General features: G+C 38.4%; 1 protein-coding gene across 1 annotated transcript in view; it reads right to left on the bottom strand.

The window, feature by feature from the left end:
* The window catches only part of opn8b (opsin 8, group member b), a 110,754-nt gene that overhangs the window by 25,944 nt on the left and 71,765 nt on the right, over window positions 1-13,045 (bottom strand). The window lies entirely within an intron of this gene.

The following is a 13,045-nucleotide window of genomic DNA, read 5'->3' as shown; positions in this document are numbered from 1 at the left end:
ATTCAAGTCAAAGGGTCGAGCTCAGTGTCACATGTCTCCAGATGAGTCTAGCCAGGTGAGGTACTTCTAGTGGCTCCCTGCCCATTGAACATGCTCTGAACATGTAGTGCTCTTTTCTCACATGGGCACATGCAAATGCACGAAAGCGCGCACAAGGAGCACGACCTCATGTATCACATGATCCGCTTTGACCAATCAGCACGAGAAGAACAGAGCGGAGCCGGAGCTAATGATTAAAAAGCTGTTTTTAAGACGACTGAAGGATTTTGAGCTGTGAAAAGGTTTATGATCTAAAAATAGGTAAAAATCACCACAAAATCCAAGCTTTCTGAAAACTGTAGGTCCCTGTCAGCCTCTGTCAGTCCCTGTCAGCCGAACATGAGCAGTTTGTGATGACATTGCGCTCTATTGGAAAAATCCTTTCTGGGCACAAGGGATTTTTTCGCTGAAGTTTCAGTGAGTGACCACTACACCAACTCAAGACAACTACAAACAAACAAAAAACAGCCAGTAATAGTTTGTACTTTACTTTGGCCATCAGTCTGATTGTGGAGGGAAGAACGGCTTAAAGCAAAGTAAGAGGCTTCCATAAATAAAGGGTGGATTTGAGCTTTTGTAGTAACTGTCAGACGTGATGCTGAGCCTTATTCCTGCAGCCGGACAGACAAAAGGACGAGATATCAGCCTCTGAAATCCATACACAATAACATGTCCTCTAGAGATGATCCGAGATCACAGCATTAATTATTGAATGGACAGCTCTCTGTATATCACTCTTTCAATTATTATTTATTTATACGACTCCAAGTTGTTTAATGCACTTATTTCACAGCTCCAAACTGTTATGTCTCACCTGTGAGTCTGAAAAACCTGTTCACTGTCTCTTTCTGTTACTTTTGTGTTTTACAGGAAGCTTTTTTTGTTGTTTTTGATATATATTTTTTTCATTTTTATTGCATATATACAAAGAAATTATTAAACATCCATCCATTTTCTTCCTCTTATCTGGGGCCGGGTCACAGGGGCAGCGCCCAGTCAACCTGCGAAGGAAACTCATTTTTAACATTGTATCCGTGATCTTGTTGAGGTCAGGACCAGAGGTGAGGAGACGAACGTAGACTGACGGTAAATCGAAAGCTTTGTCTTTCAGCTCAGGTCTCTCTTCACCACAACAGTCTGATACAGCGACCACATCACTGCAGACGCTGCACCGATCCACCTGTCAATCTCACGCTCCGTCCTCCCCTCACTCGAGAACAAGACCCCGAGATACTTAAACTCCTCCACTTGAGGCCGAGATTCTCCACAAGTTTTGTTTGAAGCTAGTCCCTACATTTTACCCAATGAATGAAACAAAACACAACTCCAGGTACAGTTTGTGATGAGGACACTATATTATTTATTTTACAGAAAAGGGCCTTGAGAATGATCATCAAGAGTCTTTATAGAGAACCAGCCAACACTTTATTTGTTCAACCTAAAGTGTTGAAAATGTTTGATATTGTTGACTTAAGTATTCTCAAAGTCATGTATAAAGCAAAGTGCAGAGCGTTACCTATAAATATTCAAGAACAGTTTGAAATGAGAATAAGCACTACAATTTAAAAGGAACAGACATGAAAAAGTTAAAAAAAAAAAAAAAAAACAGATTAAGAACCAAGGTTATGGAGTGAAGCATCGCTGTGAAAGGAGTTCATTTATGGAAAAGTCTTAACAAAGAAATCAAAATATCAAGTACATTGATGGCATTAAAAAAAACACACACATAAAATCCAGTGCAGTGTGTATGTATGAAAAAGAAAGTTGTTGCGCATAAAAGTGATGATCTCTGTTTGCATTTAATTAATAATAGTAATTGAAATGAAAAATATTGATGACATATAGTAAAGTAACTCTCATTGTTGATGTTTTGTCTGGAAAAGGGAAAAGGGGCATGTTGTGGCAGAAAATTATATATGTCTTGAAGATAAATAATGAATCCATTTGCGAAGCCCAATAAGTTTTTGGAATATAGACCAAAGTTTATTCTTGTTACAGCAAATATGGACAGTGCCTAGTCCTGCCCTGGCCACAGCCCAACAGCTTCTCTCCACCAGCAGCATGTCCCAACCCCATTCTTCCAGAGTCTCTCCCCAGTATCTGCCCCAGAGCATTTGAGCTCTGAATATTTATACAGAAATACAAGTTACATACATGGGTCCGAAAGGAAACTGTTTCTATAAAATATCTCAGTCCTTCCAAGCTAATTGTTTATCATTTTAAATACATTTTTTTTTAAAAATCATGTATCTTCATCAACAGTTCAAAGATCAAATAACACAAGATATGATGAAATACATACATTTATTTACATGATTTGCAGGTCTTTGAAATTTGGGAAATAATTGTTGTTCCATGTTTCATACATGGTCTGTTTAAAACATATGTAACTTTAGAACCAAAAATGGTACAGAAAAAAGGGAAACAGTTTCATAAACTAGAGTACATATGTATCTGTTGAATACATTTTTATATCAGATGCATTAACTTGAATTTTTGGCTTTGCTGTTTACTTCTGCTTGACCCATATATCAAAGCAGAGTGACTTTGGTTTCAGAGGCTGGTGCTAAATGAACATACAGTTGAGGACAACAGAGGACTTCCTGAAGGAGGAGACAGTTGTGTCTGATGAACCTTTTCACATGTTAATGACTGGTCTGGGTTTCATGTAGAAATCACATTCATTTACACAAAGACAGATTGAAAGAAATCTTTCCACAATCTAAATTTCTACCACAGGGCAGATACCATAACGCGACTCTTCTTTCTGCTTCTTTTCATTCATCTCTTGTGTGTTTAATGTTATGATACTGTTAATGTCTTTTTATACTTTATGAATGAAACAAACAAATACAAATACAAAAATAACAGATCAGAAACTAGTATAATATGAGCCCTTTGGGAAAAAAACGATACTTACTGGGAGAATGCATATTTTGAGACACTATGAACTGCACAATAACCAAGATGACCAAGACCAAAGAGAAACCCACTGCTCCATATTCCAAATGACAAAGACAATGAATAGACACTGCAGAATATTTTCAAATTATACAGTTTTAGGGTATAACCGAAAACCATGAAAGATTTACATTGACTTTTCTCTTATATTTGCTTAGAGCAGACAAACTCAGGCCCAGGGGCTAAACTTGCCTCACGATATAATTATATTTGGCCCGCGAGATCATATCAAATATGTATTAGAGCTGCCCACAGCCACAGATAGACTATAGAAACATTATTTATTTAAAATGTTGTTATTATTTTATATTTTGCTTGTTCTGGATTCAGTGTTAAAGCAAAACTATTATTAAACATTTATGTTGATAAGAAAAATTTAACATTACATATCTGGAAAGAAGAGAAAACATGCAGATGTTAAAATAAATAAATATTTAGTTTGGTTACGACTTATTCCCAGTTTTTAATTTTGGCCCTTTGTGAATTGGAGTTTGACACCACTGGCTTTGAATATTTTTATACACAAAAACTGTTACCCATGATTGAGAATATTGGTTATGAAACATTTTTTTTGCAGTACTTTTTTCCCCCATGTTATGTCTGAAAAGCCTGGTCACTATCTGTAAATGTCTCAAATATCAGTTATTTCTGTGTTTTAAATGCAGCTAGTCCCATTTTCAAAACAGTTGAGAATTTGTCACCTGATGCTCCGGTGATGATACATGATTCTGAGTTTTTATTTTCACTACTTTGTCCGTAAATAAATTCCTTATACGGAACTGGCTCCAAAGTCGCTCCTATAGGCGAGTTTCATTGTTGACAAATGATGACAATGATTCAAATAAATAAAATAAATTCAATGATGACAAATGCGCGCGTTGCATGCTGGGAATTATTTTGGTCGGCGGCAAGAAACACTAATTCAACATGACGGACGGAGTGAGAAAGCACGTAAAGAATATTGATCCCGGTTATTTATCCACTCTAACGGCAGAGGACCCAAGACGACTTGACCAGAAATTGGTCATAAGCATCGATGGACGACAAATCACCCTTTTCAACCCCGACAAAAGGTGGACCAAACCAAATTTCTGGTCTGAATCGCCAACTACCTGGTCAAATCTTCACTTCAGCGATATCCACAATGACTTGGTGGAAACTCCTGGGCCATTCACAGCAGAAAAGATGAAAACCTCTAAGGCTACGTTCAGACTGCAGGGCTTAATGCTCAATTCCGATTTTTTTGTGAAATCCGATGTTTTTGCGAGGTCGTTCACATTTCCAATTAAATGCGACTTGTCTGTGACTTCAGTGTGAACGGTAAACGGCCCGAAAGTGTCCTGCATGCGCACTGGAGGACACGATGACGTCAACCCCATGCGTCAACCGCAGTGAGCGTGCTCTGTGTTTACGGAAGTTGTCCAAATATGGTCGCGAGCATTGAGCACCTGGCGATTTTACAGTTCCGGTTTCCGCCTGCTTCAGCGCAGAATAGTGACGTTTGTCGCTTGTTAATGACGTGTAGGTCGGATGGATGCGCTTTGGCCGTTCACACTGAAGTCGCATGTCAAAAGATCGGATATGTATCGGATTCAGGACCACATATCCAAGTGGCCTGGGTCGCATTTGAAAAATTCGGATCTGTGCCGTTCAGACTGTTATTAAAAGATCGGATACAGGTCACATAGAAGCCAAAAAATCGGATTTGGGTCACTTCAGGCTGCAGTCTGAACGCAGCCTAAGAGTCTTGATGTGTTGTTGAACTTGTTGGAGTCCACGGTTTGCTAGGATCTTCTACATTTGCTCTGCGAATGTTTGAAAGCCATTTAATTCACCGTTAGCGGTTCTTTTCACTCAGAATACGAAAAAGACATTTTCCTTCTTCCGTGCTTCTATTTGAAATTTACCATTATCGGGGATAAATTACACGAGGTTACGCACTGTGTTTGACCGCTACCGTGTTTCTTGCCTCCGACCAAAATATTTCCCAGCATGCAAAGCGGGCTTTTAATAACAATGACGTCAGCTGAAACTCGCCTATAACTGCTTGCATTGTGACTTCTTTTTACTACTTTATACAGTCATATATGGGCATAACCAAAAGCCACAAAAGATTTACATAGACTTATCTCCATCCTCTCTAGCAGTTTTATATTTTTGTATTTTTGTTATTCTCTACACAATTTACATTTACGAAACCTGAGGCCTATGCTACAACATGCATTTCCCTGGAGGACAGCTTGACCCTCCACCTGACCAAGAAAGCAGATTACGTGTAAACTCTAGAGCAGTTATTTTTGACTTGGGTCAGAGTCAGTGGTAGGACCTCAGGACATCTCGGTCGTCACAGGTCAATGATTTTATTTTTCTATGTAACGTCTGTTCATACAGCGCCTCAGACCACAGAACTCCATATTATCAAGCCCACTGGAAAATAAAATGGAAGAGTCCAATTCTTAAAGGTCCTATATAACCTTAAAGTGACTCTTAAGAGATTTTAGCCATGTTAAAATGTTTTTACCTCATCAAAAACAGATCTGGAGTTGTGTTTTGTTCTCCAGGTCTGTTTGTGTCCGTGTATCATTCGTTCATTCGTTTTTCAAAATAAAACCAAAAATATGAAAATAGAAAAAAAAAAACAATTTTCTTTATTATATGTTTCCAAAACCAAAATGAAAGAAATTTATAAAGATGAATTTTTTCAGTTTTCGTTTTTGTCTTTAAATGTATAATGGAAAAAAAATAGATAATGACCATTTCCCATTTCTGTGACTTAAACTGCGACGCTGGACTGAACCAGGACTAAACCAGGACTGAACTAGGACTAAACCGGTCTCAGCCCTGGTCTGGTCCTGGTCTTAGTCCTGGTCTCAGTCCTGGCTGGTCCCAGTCTCAGTCCTGGTCTGGTCCTGGTCTTAGTCCCAGTCTCAATCACGATGTGGTCCCGGTCTCAGTCCTGGTCTGGTCCTGGTCTTAGTCCCAGTCTCAATCACGATGTGGTCCCGGTCTCAGTCCTGGTCTCTGGTCCTTGTCTCAGTCCGGGTTCAGTCCTGGTCCCAGTCTGGTCCCTGTCTCAGTCCTGCTCTGGTCCTGGTCTGGTCTCGGTCTGAGTCCTGATCTGGTCCTAGTCCCGGTCTGGTCCTGGTGTCAGTCCTGATCTCCTGTTAATGTACGAGGGTGCACCTCCGGGCCTGTCCCTACACTCTGTACTGGTTCAGTCCTGGTTTAGTCCTGGTTCAGTCCTGGTTTAGTCCTGGTTCAGTCCTGGTTTAGTCCTGGTTCAGTCCGGCATCACAGTTTAAGTCACAGAAACAGGAAATCGTTGTTATCTATTTTTTTCTATTATTCCTTTAAACACAAAATCGAAAACTGAAAAAAACTAATCATTATCTGTCTTTCCATTTTGGTTTTGGAGACAAATAATGAAGAAAATTGTTGTTCTTTTGGTTTTATTTTGAAAAATGAATGAACGAATGATACACCGATGATGAAGAAACAACATCAGAACAAGAAATACATCCGAAAGTAGAGTAATCTTGACCCTTTAAGACTGTAAAAATCAGGTCTGTGCCTTTAACATTTCTTCACACTTCAAAACTCCACAGAGATATCATTACAGCAGACCTTTGAGTCAACCGGAACTAACTGTAGGGACTTGATTAACCTGTTACCACCCACCTCATTTTGGTGTGTGCACAATAGCACTACATACCCAAATGCCATAGCTTATTAAAAGAAAACCTTAGAACCCACATGCTTGTGTGAGGCACCATTTTAAAGCGTAGGCCTTCTAGTTTCTGTAGATCTGTACATGAAGACTGTAAGTGCTGCCTAACCTACAGTACAGTCAATTAAAATTGAAAAAAAAATTTTTATTTTTTTGCTTTGAAAAAAAAAAAAAAAAAAGAAAAAAATAAAGGCCTTAGCTTGGGCATACTTCATGCTAGGCATTTGTGACTCACTACACTCATTGTTCAAGTTGTTGGCAACAACTGTGTAGAATTTCAGACAAAGGGTTTTGATGCTGTGAGCCTTTGTGTAAACAAAATGACAATTCGGCACAAGATTGCCAAATTTGTGCCAAAATAATAATAATAATAATAATAATAATAATAATTGTTATTATTATAATACTAATTCCTTCTGAGCTTTAGGCATGTTTTCTCAAGAAAAAAACCTAAAAGTAGCCAAAATTGTCCTCCAAGTGCAAAGATCTGCCCAATATGGCCCCTCCCGCACCGCTTCTTGTGCCCTCTCTGTAACGCCTGTAAACACCGCGCGTCCGTTTCAAATACTATCTGAATGTCCCACCCACCGTTTGAAAGCTCTAGTGATAGGCTAAAACAATATGTCAATCACTTTCTGGAAGATCCAATGACTGAAGAGATTTCCCGTAAATAAACTGATGACGCGTGCGTAAAGTCAGGAAGTAGATGGGTGCGTTAGCTTATTCAGCGGCTTGTCCCAGCTAAACCACGGCACCGACAACAGCGGGGAGGGTCTCATTTTGAAGCTAAGAGTGTGAGGAAAACAAGCGTACCCAACAGTGCTAGCAAACCTGCTAGAAACGCAGTGGAAGAAGGGAGAGAAGAGAAACTTTTTTTCATATCATTGTATCCATCGATTCATACGGACGAGGGTTTTTTGGATTATTTCCCCACATGGAATTATTTTATGGAAAAAACAACTTGATATTCTTTTTCTGTGGATTATTATGGACTTATTGAGTACAACTTTTCATGGATTGAACGCGTTTTGGACCGACAGAACCGGCTCAAAAGAAACACGTATTTTATTCTTTGATTATGATGTGAATTTTTAAGTTATAGCGTTTTGGGCTCGTTGTATGGCATAAAATAAATGATATGGTTGTTTTATTGAGAAATTAAGCTTTCAAACGATGTATGGCATGCCAGTAGTGAAAACAATAATGAAGGTGAAAATACAGAGTGAACATTTTTTTGGGGAAAATCGCCCGCCGGCGGGCGGGTGGATGGTAAGTGGTTTTAACTGTGAACTGCAGAAGACAGTCTATGGATTAGTGAGAAACAGAATCAGTGAAAATTCCATTTAAAAAAACATGTAGAATGTGATGATGTCACACTCTCTGAGCCAGAGCCTGTTTCTCCTATTAGACTACGTTTACACTGAAACAAATCCGCATTTCACTGTATTGGAAATGAGTTGTGTCCATACACGTCATTTCTGTGTCCGCAAGTCTTCCCTCTCCACACAGCTTTGAGCATATTTGTTTACATTTTACAGAAACAAAACTTAAAACCACATGGCTCATCTGCATAAACTAAATGCTCAAAAAAACTGCTCACTATTGTGCGCTGATGTGGTTCAGCTTCTGTTGGACTAAAGGACACGACTCAGTGGAATATGAGTGTTCTTTCTGTGACAGAGGGGTGTTCTGCTGATGGTGAGTCTGTTCTGTGTTTCTGTCGTGTTGGAGATGGTTCATGTTAAACTTTTCAGAGATTATACATCTGCAGGTTGTACACACAGACCGTTTATATGAATGGACATATATTCTCACCTCTTAGTGTTTTGGCGATCAATTACTTCACGACGCACAGACCTACATCAGAGTATCAGTTTACAGGCATCCACACAGTGTCAGATCAGATCTGTACTCAGATTAATTTGCGGGAGATGGAGGCACCAGATCGTTCAGTCTCTCAAATTAGTGTGGACGAACACTGCATCCACATCAAATATGACTTGAATACATACTAGTGTGGATGAGACCTTAATAACATTGTATTTTGTCATGAAAGGTTAATTCTCAAATATGGAATCTGATCATTTGTATCAGTGACTAGACCCAAGACGTGCTGTATTACAACAAAAATCTGCATTTGGACAATATTGATTTTAGCTGTCCCCCATCTGTAATAAATAATATTGACCTATAATGTTGTGATGTCATCTGAAACCCAGCAAATACATTTAATATAAGATAGATATTACACAAAATGGACTCTTGTGAGCTCAAAGCCATGTTCTTATGGTGTTACTTCCTCAAAAACAGACCTTTTGTTTCATTCACACACGTTTGAGTAACTCTTTATTATTAGTCTGTCCACATCTCCAAACCTCAAAATGCTCTGTTTTACCTTGTGATGTTTTAACAGCTACTTTTTACCGTTTGTTTAGTAGATTTAGCAATTCCAAGGCTGAAATTATCCAAATGATTTCACAGCAAAAAGTGTGATGATAAAATTGACTCTGACAGAACCAATTTAAACATTTTCTCAAAGTTTATGAGTCCAATCTGTTCTAGAGTTAATTTAACATTTTTGGAAATGTTCATTAAGTAACACTGGACCAAAGTTTCTGTTTAACCCCAAAATCAAGAGTTATATTAACATTTTGAGAGTAAACAGATAAGACTTTGTAGAGTTATCCTGACTTAGTGAAACAACACACGGAGGTGTTTTATTTTGACACTTTGAGTTAATTTAAGATGAAATGATGAACAAAACTGGTTCAAACTGGTCTTCTCTCATGGGAGTTTGAAGTGGTGGGTGGGAGGAGCCAAATTAACACTAGGGGAAGTTGAATTAACACTAGGGGAAGTTGAATTAACACGAGGGGATGTTAAATTAACACAACCACATCAACTCTGGCAAATAACCCCAACTCCAACCCCCATTTAATTTTCAAATAGTTAAAATAACACATTTTAAACATGTTAAAAACAACTCTGAAATATTTGACCCTGACATTTTAAGCCTCCAGTTGTTGCTGTGTAGTAAAGATGTATGGAGTATAAAAGACAGTGGAGCACTTCCTGCATTAGCACATGACATCACAAGGTGGAACAGAGCGTTTTTTTGTTTGAAAGAAGAACTCAGTCTAAATTTGTGTTTGTGATGAGGAAACATTACAACAGATCAGAAAACAGACAATAATATCTGACAATAGTTGGACAGTAGTATAGTCTCGATACTTATCACCGTGAATGGATGTTTTATACTAATGCATAATATTTTGTGCTTTTAAAGATGAGAAAATCCCATGTTAATTTGCCAAAAAATCCAATTATAACACTTAAATTGCTTGCATGACACCCAGAAAAGTCCTCAAGATTAATGAATTCAATGAAAGACGACTTTGTTTAAAAATAACAAGCAGCCTTTATGTTCTGTCTTAAGCGTGTGGTTCAGTCACATTTTAAATTAAAGCACAGCCTCCAGTGTCTTCACAGATAACTTGTCATTTCTGCATTTCTCTGATAATGTGCAGTGTGTAATGTCTCTATGTTCTTTTTGTTTGGCATTTGTTTACACCGGATGCCCTCGCCGGAGCAAAAAGTGGAGTGTTACAATCTGTTCTAGAGTTAATTTAACATATTTGGAAATGTTAATTAAGTAAAACTGGACCAAAGTTATAGAGTTATATTAATGTTTTGAGAGTAAACGGATAACACTTTGTAAAGTTATCCTGATTTAACTTAAACTACACACAGAGATGTTTTATTTTTACACTTTATTTGAGTTAATTTAAGATGAAATTATGAACAAAACTGGTTCAAACTGGTCATCTCTTGTGGGAGTTTGAAGTGGTGGGTGGGAGGAGCCAAATTAACACTAAGGGAAGTTGAATTAACTCTAAGGGAAGTTAAATTAAGACTAGGGGAAGTTGAATTAACACTAAGGGAAGTTAAATTAACACTAGGGGAAGTTGAATTAACTCTAAGGGAAGTTGAATTAACTCTAAGGGGAAGTTGAATTAACTCTAAGGGAAGTTGAATTAACTCTAAGGGAAGTTGAATTAACTCTAAGGGAAGTTGAATTATCTTCAGCCATATCAACTCTGGCAAATAACCCCAACTCCAACCCCCATTTCACTTTCAAATAGTTAAAATAACACTTTTTGTGTTAAAAACAACGACAAAATTTCTGATGAACTAAAGGTAAAGGAGCTGATGACTTGAAACTGCCACAAGGTTGAAAAAAGCATTTTGAGCTTTGGAGATGTAGACAGACTAATAATAAAGGGTTACTCAAACATGTGTGAATAAAACAAGAAACAATTCCAGGTCTGTTTTTGATGCCGTAACATTATAACATAACTAAAAGCTCACAAGAGTCAATTTTGTGAACTTTAAGGTGGATTCTTTTCACTGTAATGGTAGCTCTTATTTCGTCACGGATAAGAGTTTTTTGTCAGTAAACCAACTGTTTAGGCTCAGGTTTAATAAAGTGAGGTTGTGTCTGGAATCCTTTAAGCTGCATATCCACTGCACAATGTCATCTGTCTGCCAAGGAAGATATCTGACCTGGGGGAACACTTGTGTTGTTGCTCAAAACCTGGTTCCAGATCTCACAGTGAGACAGGAGCAAAGACTGAGAAAGACATGTTACACTATTTATCTATATTAATCGTAATTAGATCAACATTTTACATTTTGTGAATTGCAGTATTCACCTTATTCTGCCCATTTTGTCTCTAAATACTCCTAAACAGCGCTTTTTTGTGGTGGCACTTCCAGTTAAACGGGAATCCTGTCAATGGAGAATCTGGGAAACGTTTTGCATCTTAAATATGACATAAAATTGGTTCATTTGTTTACAATGTTAAATGTTCATGTGCACCAACAAGTAAACACCTCACTGATTCTCTGGAGGCTTTAAAACAGCTTTATCTTCCGTATTGAACTGTTGGCTGTAAAGATCGGCCCCATACAAAATAATACAACCTGAATAATGCTGGCGTCACACACTGAAACTTTTGGAATATGGTGAATAGATCTAAACAACTTGATTTAAAGGTCCTGTATTACGCAAAATGGACTTTTGTGAGCTTTAAGTCATGTTAGAATGTTGTTCCCTCCTCAAAAACAGGCCCGGAGTTGTGTTTTGTTTCATTCAGACATTTGAGTAATTCTTTTATATTAGTCTGTCTGCATCTCCAAAGGTCAAAATGTTCTGTTCCATCTTGTGATGTTTGCAGCCTTTAGGTCAGTAGAGATTGGCAGTTCCAGAGAATACATGTTGAATCATCCAAATGATTCTATTGAAGGTGTGTGGAGATTAAAAACACATAACATCACAAGGTGGAACAGACTGTTTTCTGTTTGAGAGAAGAACCAAAATATAGAAAATAGTGTATGAGGCCTTTTAAAAATGACCTAATTGACTTTCTGATCAAACTGAAGTATTTCACCATTGCAATCACAACATTAACAATCGATTAACAAATCTTAACTGTTCATGTAATTGCTGTTACAACCAAGTACAGGTATGTGGGCTGGGATAGGGGATAGGTGAAAACAGCTTGATTTTAGTTTGAGTAACTTAATCTGGCACAAAGTACAGTCTTGCAGGGGTCCATTTTGCCCATTAACCCATAATTATGTCACAGTTAAACCCACACCCATCCAGACCCGAGATAAATCACACACAAATTAAAATAATTCTAATTGAAGCATCCATCAGAATATGACTTGAAAAGTTACGACTTCAAGAATTACAATCACAAAATGAAATTAAACAGTTACACTTTCTTCAGTACGAATACAAATTCACAGACGCCACAACTGTCATCACTTCACAGGCTTCACTGAGCAGAAGAAACAAAGATGCCGGACTTCTGTGCCGCAAACGCGACGGACTGAACCAGGACTAACCCAGGATTGATTCCAGGACTGAAGCAGGAGGACTAAACCAGGACTGAACTAGGACTAAAACAGGACTAAACCAGAGCTGAACCAGGACTCACTGTTGGGACGGGCTCAGCGGTGCACCTGTGTAGACTGTTGGGTGACTACAGGTGAAAGGACCGGTGCAGAACTCCGTGTCCCATGAAGATAAGTGCAGCCGTCGCCTGATCGCGCTTTGCGGAAACCCTGCTCCACGGCTCGGGGTTCTCTCTCTCTCTTAAGTCCAAGATTAGTCCTGGTGTAGTCCCGGTGTAGTCCTGATTTAGTCCTGGTTTAGTCCTGATTTAGTCCTGACCCGTCTGTGTGTAATCACTACTCGCCCGCAATACCCACCCGTAAAATTCCAGAACGTTAAAACAAGACTCTAGCACA

This window comes from Boleophthalmus pectinirostris, unplaced genomic scaffold (genome assembly GCF_026225935.1).
Source record: "Boleophthalmus pectinirostris isolate CB_2022bp ecotype Guang Dong unplaced genomic scaffold, ASM2622593v1 HiC_scaffold_13, whole genome shotgun sequence".
NCBI classification, from domain to species: domain Eukaryota; kingdom Metazoa; phylum Chordata; class Actinopteri; order Gobiiformes; family Gobiidae; genus Boleophthalmus; species Boleophthalmus pectinirostris.
Note: the sequence above shows the minus strand (reverse complement) of the source record. Positions and strands in the feature narration are given on the sequence as shown.